This window comes from Monodelphis domestica, chromosome 4 (genome assembly GCF_027887165.1).
Source record: "Monodelphis domestica isolate mMonDom1 chromosome 4, mMonDom1.pri, whole genome shotgun sequence".
Lineage (NCBI taxonomy): Eukaryota > Metazoa > Chordata > Mammalia > Didelphimorphia > Didelphidae > Monodelphis > Monodelphis domestica.
This window is the reverse complement of record NC_077230.1, coordinates 3,366,252-3,378,336: the sequence shown is the minus strand read 5'-3', so window position 1 is coordinate 3,378,336 and position 12,085 is coordinate 3,366,252. Positions and strand designations below refer to the sequence as shown.

Sequence of the window (12,085 nt, the reverse complement as noted above, 5' to 3'; positions counted from 1 at the left end):
CTCAAGAGATGAAGACATCTTTCAGGAAGAGAGCTCTGTTGCCCTTTGGGACTAAAAGAGGGAAAGTTAGGCGAGACAGAGAAATCAGCTGCTTTAATCTCAGGAGCAATAAAGCCCTGCCTGGTGATTTGTATTATTTGGTTATAGAGCTCCAATCCTAGGGTCCTGACCTTTTATTCTTAGTGACTCCCAATCTCTCAGTCCATACAGGTGCTGCTAGTGATAGTGACATCCCACACTGCACACCTCCCTGCCCCACTTCTGCTAATATGAGTGGGAGTAATTATTAAAGTAATGACAAAGCTGTGCTAAACATGTACCTACATTCAAGTATTGCTGTTTGTAATGATCCTAAGACACTGAAAGGTCTTGACATTATCCTAAGTCATCAATTGTGAATTAAATTATATCCTTTAGAGTTTGAGTATTAAGTTATGATTTTATCAATTTATCACATTTTTATATATGTGAGAATACACATAAATTAACCATTGGGATCCAAGACAAAGAACACTGGCTCTGGAAGTAAAGAATCTTTATTCAAATCTTACCTCTCATACGTACTACCTCTCTAACTTTGGGAAAAGTCATAACCTTTCTGGATTTTACTTCCTTCATCTGTAAAATGAGGGAAGATAGACTAAATGGTCTGTGGGATACTTTGAAGCTTTAGACCTATAATCTGTAACCCCGATTCTGGACTTTATTGTAAAACAAAGATTTTAGTTATTCCTGGTAAGCATGTGCTACTTTTTGGTTTTAAATAGCCATTTTCCTTAAAATGAAAAACTTACTACCATTGTCAGAGAAGTCAGTATAAGTTACATTCAAGTCTTGCCTCAGTGGCATCAGCCTTTGTTGGAAGAGAGAATTTCCTTACCTCCACTGTGTTGATAAAATCACAGGCCTTTAAAACAAATATAGTTCACAGTTTTTTGAAGCAGAATTTCACATCAGATGATAGTCAGTATTGTTTATCTTAAGAAATATATTTGCCATGAATTCTATTTTATCTTGCACCCTGCTGCAGTCAGCAACTTTGCTGTCTGTCCCCTAGAACTTTTACCTCCATTACCTTGGCAGCCCCAAGATTATTCTAGTGACTATGTAGAGGTCCTATAACACACCCATTTAAAAAGAAAGGGTAATTGCAGTTGCATGCTTTTGACACAGAATGAATAACACTTCTTTTTCTTTTTTTGTTACTCCAGTAAGTGGTGAGTCAATCAACAAGCATTTTATACTCTGTGAGGCAGCTGATATTGTCTATCAACAAAAAAATCCAACAGTCTCTGCCTACATTTGATTGGAGGAATTATGAGTGTATTAGAATGAAGTTTATTGCAAGTAGGGATTGTTTCACTGTTTGTACTTCTATCCCCAGTGCCTAGTTTAGTGCCTAACGCATTGAAGGTGATTAATAAATGCTCTTTTATTTGATTCAAGTGAGTATATGCAAAATGTGTACAAAATAAATACATAGTAATGGGAGTAATTGTTTCATCTTGAGCAGAGCTTTAAAGGAAACCCAGGATAAGAAGAGGTAGAGGTGAGAACAGACTATTCTAGGCAAGGGGGCCAGCCTGTGCAAAGGCAGAGCTAGGAGTTGGCATGTTGTGTGTAAGGTCAAGAAGGGCAGTTTGGATGGAGTATAGAGTGTATGAAGACTAGTAAAAAGAGGAGATAGATTAGAATATCTGAAGGGCTGAAAATGCCAAAGGAGTTCATATTTCATTCTAGAGTTACGAGAGAGCCATCCGATGTTTTTTAAGCCCTGTTGCTTCCTGCATCAAAACCAAACTTCTGGGGAAATGAAGTTGATATTTGACCTGGAGAAATGAACTGGGGAAAGAAATTCCATCACTTGGGAGATTATGAAACTAAATGTAATTGTATGCTTTCTTTATGATCTAAAATGCAAAAACTGAATGAAATGTTCATAACCATCATTTCAATCTCCTCAACCCTTTTTATTTGTTTTATAAAACTGACATTTCTTTTAAAATAAAATATAAAAATTTAAAGATGGGGTTTTGACATAGAATATTTCATTAAATATGAATTAATACAGCTTAAGTCTAAATTTAACTTATGCCAAGTACTTTTGACAGCCTAACCCAGGAGAGGATAATATCTAACCCAAAGGCTCTCTCAATCAGATAGCATACTATTGATCGTCCCTGTAGCAATAAAAAATATTTGAGATCTCACCTCTAATATGTGCTTACTCATTCTGTAAGATGAAAATTTAATATATAATACTCAAAGTATGATATTTTTATAAGATCTATTAATAACTTGAAGTAAAGGATAGTGATAGCCTTAGCAGAGGAGGATCCCAGATCAGGGGTGCGGGAGAGAGCACGAGATGGCAGAGGTCACAGAAACTTACTTAAAAAATGTGAGGACACAAGATGTGGATGAAAGAAAAGGGAATTTTGGGAAGAGAAAAAGAAATCTGGGAAATAGAGTCTTTAGGGTACAACATTTTAATGACACAGTTTATTATTTCCAGTTATTATTGCATTAATGTATTCATATATACTTTATGCAAATATCCAAAATAGAGATTAAGATAAAATGAAATCGTTTTTAAAGCAATTTTTATTTACTAATTCAAAATCCCTTTTTGATTTCACTAAATTTTTTCATTAAAATATAATTATTTTAGTGACAACAATACGATTGAATGTTTCATTGTTTTTCAGACTCTCGTAACATTTGTGATGTAGTAATACAGCACAATATGTCAAAAGTGATAGAAGGCTCAGAATACCACTTTTAACTTCTTCATTTTTCAAAACTTCTATTCTTTTCCTCATGGCATATTAAATGATATATATGTGATTTGATTGAATTGAGTGAAGGCATCAGTATCATGTATTTTAAATATTAACAAATATCATTTCATATTTTTAAATTAATTATTCTGATCATTTATAATTTAATTGTCCAAAATGCATGTAGAAATCAATCATCCCTTGCTCCTGTCCCGTTTTGTTAATCAGTAGGACCTGGTTTTCTGGAGAAAAGCATTGGGAGCTAAACTCTTGGGTGCTATTGTTGGCAGATGGGGAGCATAGTGTGTGGGGCAGCATTTCACCCGGTTAAGGATGTCAGGTTGTTGGGCTTCACGGCCAGAAAGAATGATTTCTTGAAATGAGTCTGTTGGAATTTTTATGTCAAGTATTGTACAAAACACAGGAGTAAGCACTATGTTCCTCTATGGTGGAACACTTGATTTAGGGTTTGCTTATAAGCCTTGCTCAGTTTCCTTCTTTAATTCACCAATATTTTAAAAGGCAACCATAATTTTTCAGAATTTTTTCTTTGGAAAAGTATGCTTCCTAATTGCAATGTTGAAGCTCCTCTGTACATTTTTTGGGAATATTTCATTGTCACTTAGATTCCAGATTTTTTCCTCCAGCTTCACAGAATTTTGTAGGAACATTTTCGTCTTGGATCATCTTCCCATTTTTTGGATTTGGAGTCCTGTGATGTCAGAACTAGGTCTAGAGTTGGGGTTCTAATGCTATATTTCAGCATACTAGGTTTCCTTTGTAACCTTGCCTATTTTATTCTTATACTTTAAAACTGTTCTTCTGAGAATGGTCCAAAAGCTTCACCAGGCTGTTAAAGTGTTATCTTCCTCACAAATCTGGTTCTTCATTCTAATGGCCCACAGCTGGTTGCGGTGGGGAATTGATTTTTCTGACAGGTTTTTGAAAAACACGTCCTGACTCCTTCTTTAACTGTGACACTGGATGGCTGATCACATTAGAGACTTGCCCAGGCTCATCTTCTCTGTACACCCAACCATGCCATTCCCACTCTCCATTTTCTTTTGTTACATCTATGAGAGCTCCAGATTCCTTCAGTCACCACATTTAGTTGAAATGATAGAGGCGGTTCTTGAAGAGCCGGGAAGAAACGGAGTTAGAGGACCAATTCAGGAAAAGACAGCTCAGTTATCTCCCTTTTTTCCCCTCGTAGGACAGAACTGTTCTGTGGTTACTTGCAGAGTTCTGGACACTGAAATTCTCCCATGATTTTTTACCTTAGTTTACTGCTTTTTGGGGAGACATCTTGATTTCCGTTCCAGTTAGAGATACTCTTTTGGGATACTTTCTCCCTGCTCTTTTCTCAGGTTTTCCCATTGCTGTCTCCTGTTTATCGTTTGTGGCCATTCTTACCATGGCCCTAAATTTCCTACACATTATTCCTCGACACTCTTCAGTCCAACTGAGATGACATCCTTACTGCTCCTTGTACACTCTGGTCCCCATTTCTATCTGTGTCCCCACTAGTCCCACACCCCTAATGTGCTCCCTCCTCACCTCCATCTCTTCGAATCCTTACCTGCCTTCAAAGGTTGGGTCATTCCAAACTTCTGCTTGAAGCTTTTCCTAATCTTTCTCGCAGGGCGTGCCTTCTGTCTCTAGCAGTTCTGTTCATACTCCTGTAATAATATGCCGTCTTCCAGGGACTAATAAGGTAGTTCCTTGTGGGGAAGAAAATTTCAATTTTTGTTTTTTAAGATTTAGAAACCAGAGAAGATGAGAGAGAGAAAAACTGAGTGAGAGCAATACTCATATTGATCAATAATACATGGAGATTCGGCAAAATTTGCTACAGTGGCTCTAGATCCTCCCCAAGCAGGATCAGCAACTCCCTACCCTCTGGAAACCATCTCATTAATTCCTTATTAATTAAATTAATTAAGTAAAGGAATTCCACTAAATTCTCCTAGATCCATAGAGGACAGCTCTTGTTTCACTTTGTCTATGTAGCTCTCTGACATAGTAGGTGACTAATAAACGCCTCCTGATTGATGTCATTTTCCACCATCTCACTGGGGGCCCCTTTGACTTTGCCTAGCTGCTCCTAGCAGCTGCTTGTAGGCCACACTTCCTCCTTGTCCACTGCTGCCACCTGCAACTTTTTACATCTGTTACTATATCACTTAGCTTGTATCTGTCTCCACTGCCTCTACAGCTTCTCAGTCCTTGGAGAGAGGGAGGGATGGAAGAGAGAGAGAAGAGCCAGTTGCCATTATATTCACTGATGCACAATAGGCCACCAATGAAAGCAACTTTTATTAGGAAATGATGGTAGTGAGAGCGAGAAGATATTTTCTTCTTGCACCCCCATTGATCATCTGAAAAATCCTGGGGTGCATGTTACTTCCCCTCTGGAGACCACTGCTCGAACGTGATGCTTACTGAAAATAGACACAATGAGATCTAATTCTAGTCCAGTTTTTGACATGAAACACTCCATCTTTCTCCTTTGCACTTGGGTGAATGCTAGTTCACAGAAGAAAATTGTAATGCATGTGAAATAATCAAGACTATAGTAAATGTCCTCCTATACCCGTGCTTCTCCCTAAATGTTTTCCTTTCCCTTTAGGAAGTGAAGTCCAAGCCATGCCACAGTGTCTCATCAATCTTGCCCCCGCAAAATGAGATGGCCTGAGGTTTAGACACATTTCTTAGCATATCAGCAGGACACTGAGGAGTTGCTGTGCTATTTATGTGGGTAGATGCATATTATCTATATCTATTTGAAAAGAAATGTGGATAAATACACATAAATTTATTTTGGTTCAAATAGATATGTTTGCTTTGAATGAGCACATTTTAATTATTCCTGGAAAAAATGTATTCCTAGCTATGGAACTAGCTCAAATTCAGCCCAAGAGATTCCAAGGATGCTCCCTGTAATGTGCTTTCTGCTGCTTCTGTCAGCACCATTTTCAATGCGTTGCGGTGTATAATGGTCTAAATAAAAGCTATTAATGTAAATCATGCCTTTGTTCAGAGAAGCATCATTTCCTTATTTATAATCTCAATTGCTAGAACTTAATTTATGTTTTGCATAACCACACACGGACTAATATTTTCCATAGATGTACATTCTTTCTTTACTATAGACACATTTTAATCCTTTGTAAGTTCATGTTAGTGGCGTTGTCTACATGTCTAAGTGTGGTAGAAAAGAAAGGCATCGACATGGAGCTCGACTGCTTTACAACTATACTGCAGATTGTCGCTGTTAAAAAGCATATCTTTATATCACAGTTCTTTGAGGGAAAAGAAAAACCTGTCCCCTTCTTCATGAACCCTCCAGGTCCAGTTTGGGGCCAAGATTTATTGATTAGGCCTCTGTAACGTTTCCCAAATATGCCCCATGCTCTCCCCGATACTGCCACCACACTGCTATAAGTTTTCCTTGCCTCATACTTAGACTATTGCAAGAGCCTGTTGGTGGATCTGTCTGCCTTGGCTCTCACTAGACTTCAGTTCATCCTTTGGGCAGCCACTGAAGTGATTTTCCTAAAGCCCAGGCCAGAACAGGTGACAGCCCTCCCCCAGTCATTAAATGCTAGTAGTTCCCTCTTGCCGACAGAATCAAATATAAAATGTTCTATTCCAATCCCTTCATACATTTCTAATCTTCTTATGCCTCAGTCCCTGCCACATACTTTTCAATACAGTGACAGGGTCTCCTTGCTGTTCCATGAAAAAAATACTTCATCTTTTGGTTCCAGAAATTTCTCTGCCTGTTCCCAATGCCTGGAATGCTCTCCCTCCTTATCTCTGTCTAATGGCTTCCTTGGCTTACTTTAAGTCCCAAGTAAAGTCTCATCTTCTACAGGAAGCCTTTCCCAAACCCTCTCAGTTCTAATGCCTCACATCTGTTAATTGTTTTCTACTTACCCTTTATATAGTGCTAAAATATGTGTATATATGCATATATTTGTTACTTATGGTCTCCCTCATTACATTGTGAGCTCCTTGAGAGTGGGACTATTGATTATCTTTTTTTGTATTCCCAACACTTAGCGTAGTACCTGGCACAAACTTAAATGTTTATTGCCTGATAAACTGCAGTGAACAAAGGCATAAATCAGGAAGACCAGCCAACACACTCTTGGAGTAGACCAGATGTGAAATAATGAGAGTCTCTGTGAATGGAGTAGATGTGTCAGGACATGGCAACAGACTGGATACACTGGATGAGAGCAAGTGATAAATCATGGATAACAGTGAGCATGTATGACTAGAAGGATGTTCTGCCTTGGCCAGCAATTGGGAAGATGGAAAGGTTTGGGAGGAAAATCAATGCTATTCTGGTTATTTTGAGTTTGAAGTTGTTTCTGAGACATTCAATTTGAGATGTTCAAGGCACTTGGTAATGTGAGACTGGCTGTCCATAGAGAGGTTAGAATTAAATGAATGGATCTAAGAATCATCAACATAGAGATGATAATTGAATTCAAGGTTGTTGATGAGATCACTAAGTGAACTAGTATAGGGAAAGAAAAGAGGATCCAGGATAAAGCACTGGAGGATACCTATGGTTAGTGGGCATAATAGGGGGAAGGATCCAGCAAAGATGACTGAAAGAGAGTTGTCAGACGCCAAGGAGGAGAACCAAAGAACAGTGTCCCAAAAATCTAGAAAGAAGAGAGTTCAGAGGAGAAGAGGGAGATTGAAATTAAGGGCAAAATGACTGGAAAGGTTGTTAGATTTGGCAATTAAGAGACCATTTGAGACCTTTTGAGAGGGCAGTTTCAATTGAATGATGAAGTTGGAAGCTAGACTGCAGAGAGTAAAAGTAGAGTATGTATTGGCACTGATTGTAGTTAGGAATTTCAAGGAGTTTAGGCATGAAAGTCAGGATAGACATATAAAGACAGCTAACAGGATGGTCAGATTAAGTTGTGTTTTTTTTTTTTATAAGGATGGGGTGACATGTTAATTTTATAAACACCAGAGAAATGACTAGTAAATAGGGAAAGACTGAAGATTAGTGAGGGTGGGGATAATACATGGGACAATCTTTAGAGAAGACAGGATAGAATTGGATCACTTGTGCATGTTTTTGTCTTTGCAAAGCAAAGGACCAACTCTTTATCTGAGGCAGAGGTGAAAGAGATGGTAGTAGGGAAGACATCTGAGTGATAAGAGATGAAAAGAGCGAGTTCTTAGTGAATCTAAGAACTTCAATCTTTTCAGTAAAATAGGAAGCAAGGTTTTCAACTGAGTGAATAGGTGGGATTACTGTGAGATGTTTGAGAAGAGATACAAAGATATGAAATAGTTGTAGATTGTGGGATTAGGGAAGTGTAAAAGGATTGCCTTGTTGCAGTTAGGGCCCAGTTGAAATTATATGATATCAATTTGTAGGAGATTTCACCAGCATAGTTTGGACTTTCTTCAACACCACACGAATTGAAATGAATGGTTGAGGTAATCCAGGGTTGGACAAATGAGAATTTACACTGCGGATGAAGAATGCAGTCCCAAAGCATATGGAAAGATGAAATGAGAGGTTAAGTAAAGAAGTAGGATATGTGAATTTTATAGCTTGAGGAACATAAGAGTTATTGAGGTAGTTATCTGTGTTCTCTAGTATTAGGGAAGAAGTTGGAGTTGAAAGAAAGATTATGATCCGGGCACTGAACTCATTGAGGGAGGAAGGAGAATGTCCTAGAGGTTGATATATAACAGCTAATAGCACCTTCATTGACTGATAAGTCTGAACTGAATGAACCTCAAAGGAAGAAAAGCCAATGAGTGTTAGCAAAAATGGAAAAGTCCAAAGGAGGCAGTTAGGGACCAGTCAGCAGATACAATTGAAAGTAAAACTGGTGATGGAAATTCAATGCAGTGTCATAAGGATGGAAGATCTCACTGAAGAAGGTCTTTCATATCTCACCGAGAGAAAGAAATGGAAGGGAATGTGAAAAAAGACAAGATGGAAACAAGTTTTTTAATTGTGGGGCAGATATTCTAGAGAACACAGTGGAAGGCATGTGTAGAACTGGAGTTTTGGGGGTCATGGATTAGGGGAATGGGAATAAGGTAGTGGGATGTGAGATATGGTTTTGATACAATGACAGCCTGGGGTTCAGAATCCCTGAGGTGGGTAAAGTATGAGGGGGTAAGAGGAAATAGTACAGGTAAAGTATCAGTGACTGGGGAGAGATCCATTAGGGAGGTAGGTGATTAGACTATTGAAGATCCTCCCTTCAGATTCAATCTTGGTAGCAGGTGGAGATGTTGAGTCCAATGAGGCCTTAAGAGGGTCACCTCAGTAGTCAGGAGCAGATTAAGTTCTGAATTAGGAGCCTCTGGACAGGAGATAAGAGCTGGCAGTTCAGGGTGAGTCTGATTACTGAGTGATGGCAAAAATGGGAAGATACAGAAAAGGCAAATGGTCAGTCAAGGGGTATAATTGAAAGTTAAACCAGTCCAGGAAAGCCATGGATGCTGTGTCAACAAGATGGAGCCAAGTCTCAATGAGGGCCAAGAAATGGAGGAAATGGGAAAAGAAGACTCAAGGTGAAAGCAAATTTGTTAACTATGGAGAAGACATTCCAGAGAACCCAGTGAAAGGGAATTGAGGCAAAAATAGCCCTTTTGTTTTTTGGAAGCATGTAACTAAGTGGAAGAAATGAAGCATGACACCAACCAGAAGTCTAGTGTAGTTTTCAAAGTATAAAGGCTTGCATCATGGTGATGGCAGTGACAAAAGAGAGAAATTGGCATGTAGGAGAAATATTGCAAAGGTAAAAGTAATAGGACATGGAATGTCAGGAAGAATGGAGAATCAAGGATGACAATTAGGTTATGAGGTTGGGTTATCAGACTTTGGTTGTAATAGGAATTAGAAATGGGAGGTTTAAGGGAAAAATTAACGAGTCTAGTTTTGTACATATTGGTGATGTGAGCCTGGAGATCAGAAGAGAAGTAAGGACTGCATGCATGTATGTAGATGTGAGAATTATCAGCACAGATTTGATCATTGAATTTTTTGGGGTCTGATGGGATCAACAAATGAAATAACAGAGAGAAAAACATAAGGGTCCAGAATAGAGCCTTTGGGAACATGGGGATACTCAAGGTTAGTGGGTATGACTTGGAGGAAGATCTAATAAACATGGTCAGAGGAGGTAATAAGACTGATAGCAGAAGAACCCAAAAGGATCAGTGACACAAAAACCAAGAGAAGAAGATGTCATTGTCATTGGTAGGTACATAGGTGTAATGAGGATTGAGAAAAGGCTATTAGATTTAGTTTATTCAAGAGATCCTCAGTAACCTTGGAAAGATCAGATTCAGTTGAATGAATTTGGAAACCAGACTGCAGTGGGTTTAGGAGAGAGTGAAAGGAGAGGAAATGAAAACACTAATTGTAAATGGCTTTCTTAAGGAGTTTGACTATGAAAGGGAGGAGAGATGTAGGATGATATAGCAGGGATGGACAGGAGAAGATTTGGGGGAAAAGAGTTCTGTTTTGGATATTTTGAATTCAGGATATCTCTAGGATATCCAGCTCACTATAGATTTTTAATTAGGGCTATAAGAATTGAAATATTTGCAACTTTCTTTATCCCTTTAGAGTATCCTTTTTTTATATACTTTCTCTCTTTCTCCTCCTATACCATGAAGTTTCCAAGGATAGAAATTTTGGAGTACAGAAGACACCTTAAATTCCTCTTTTAAATTCTACTTTATTTTCTTTCCTCTTTTGTGATAGACACAAACTCATAGAATTGTAGTAGTATTTTTATTTTTTCTGTTCAGAGCAGAGCTGTGGAATGTAGGATTTATCATCTGAATCTGTTCATGTTAAGGCCTCAGGTGACTAGCTAATTGATTGAGCTAATCTGCATTTGCTGAACAAAATGTCCTGTAGTCATTTTTAAACTGAAATTTCTTATTACTAAAATATATTTACTTCTATAATTTTACCCTCTTGTTTTTAAAGATGGACATGTAAAATATAAGCTACTGAATATAGTATGTCGAATTCCTTTATCATCAAAATTAAATGATTAAGAATTTCTGAAACTTCTAATTATCTATAAAATACATAGCTTCATGTGGTCAACCCTCGTTCTTCTCCCTCCCATCCCTACCAGGGGAACACCTTGTCTTCATATGCTGACACTGCATGTTTGTGACCTAGAAAAGGATGTTTGCTATGATCTGAAGCTCCCAGGCATCTTTGGGTTGCAGGGACCTAGCTGCACATTAGTCATACACTCTATGGACACCTGTGCTTGAGCTTTAACTTTGAAATGAAAAAGTAAGCAGTCTCAAAATATCAAGAAGTTTGTCTGGGCACAGCCATTATCAAAGTAAAAAGAAATGACACGGGCAATTCTAATAGTTTAAAGTGTCATTTCTGCAGCCAATGGTGCCATTGTATAAAGTGCTTTCTGAATTTCTAAACCATAGGAGAAATGTTCTAAAGCAAGTATTAGGGCGATTATTTCCAGCTCGAAATAATTCTAGCTTCCAAGCAACTGCCACATATAGGGCAGGGAAGCAGCAAAGTAAGCAAAGGGAAGGACAGGAGGTAGCATATTCCAGGACATTCATCACACTGCTGCCACCTCTACCATTACCTCCCCTTAAATCCTGATGGAGTCATTGTGGAACCCAGAAACCAATAACTCTAGGCATAAAAATTCTTCCCTGAACACCATCCAGCCTGGCCCCCACAACTCTTATTGAGAGGATCACTCCTTATGGAAACAAAGCTCATCTTCTTAGCCACCAGCCTCTACTGACAGGGAGATGATCCGTCCCCAGGCCTGAGAACACCAGGGCCTCCTCGCCACCGATTCAACTTCCAATATAGCCTCTATTGACATTATCCTGGGAAGAAACCCACGACGGAAACGTCATCTGTTTCTGCAGAGACTGAAACCCCGAATGTTTTAGCAAGCAGAGATGCTGAGGACCCAGGAAAGGAAATCCTTAACACCAAGATCTTTGGCACCGACAAAGAGTTTAAAATGAGAAATGTGACTTTATGAGTGGAAACGATACTGAAAGAATAGACGTTACAGTCCGCTTGGTTATTGTATCGGATTTTTCTATCTGATTTCAACATTGAATCTCTATATATCCTGCCCGAGGGCATGGACTGTCTTTTGCCTCTTTTTGTAGCTACATTGCTTAGCACGTACTGGATACATAGTAGGCCCTTAATAAACGTTTACTGATTGATTATCTCCTCCATTAGACTGATAACTCCTTGAGAGCAGAGCTTTTCTGTTGGCATC

The 12,085-nt window shown here is 38.6% G+C and overlaps 1 protein-coding gene across 6 annotated transcripts in view; it reads left to right on the top strand.

The window, feature by feature from the left end:
* The window catches only part of SH3BGR (SH3 domain binding glutamate rich protein), an 83,459-nt gene that overhangs the window by 52,301 nt on the left and 19,073 nt on the right, over positions 1-12,085 (top strand). For 2 of the 6 annotated variants that reach the window (XM_056825960.1, XM_056825964.1), the window contains exon 7: positions 5,410-5,807. The exons of the other annotated variants lie outside the window; for them this stretch is intronic. The gene's annotated coding sequence lies outside the window, so the exon portion shown is untranslated. Of the gene's footprint in view, positions 1-5,409; positions 5,808-12,085 lie in introns of those variants that run through there. 6 annotated transcript variants of the gene reach the window in all.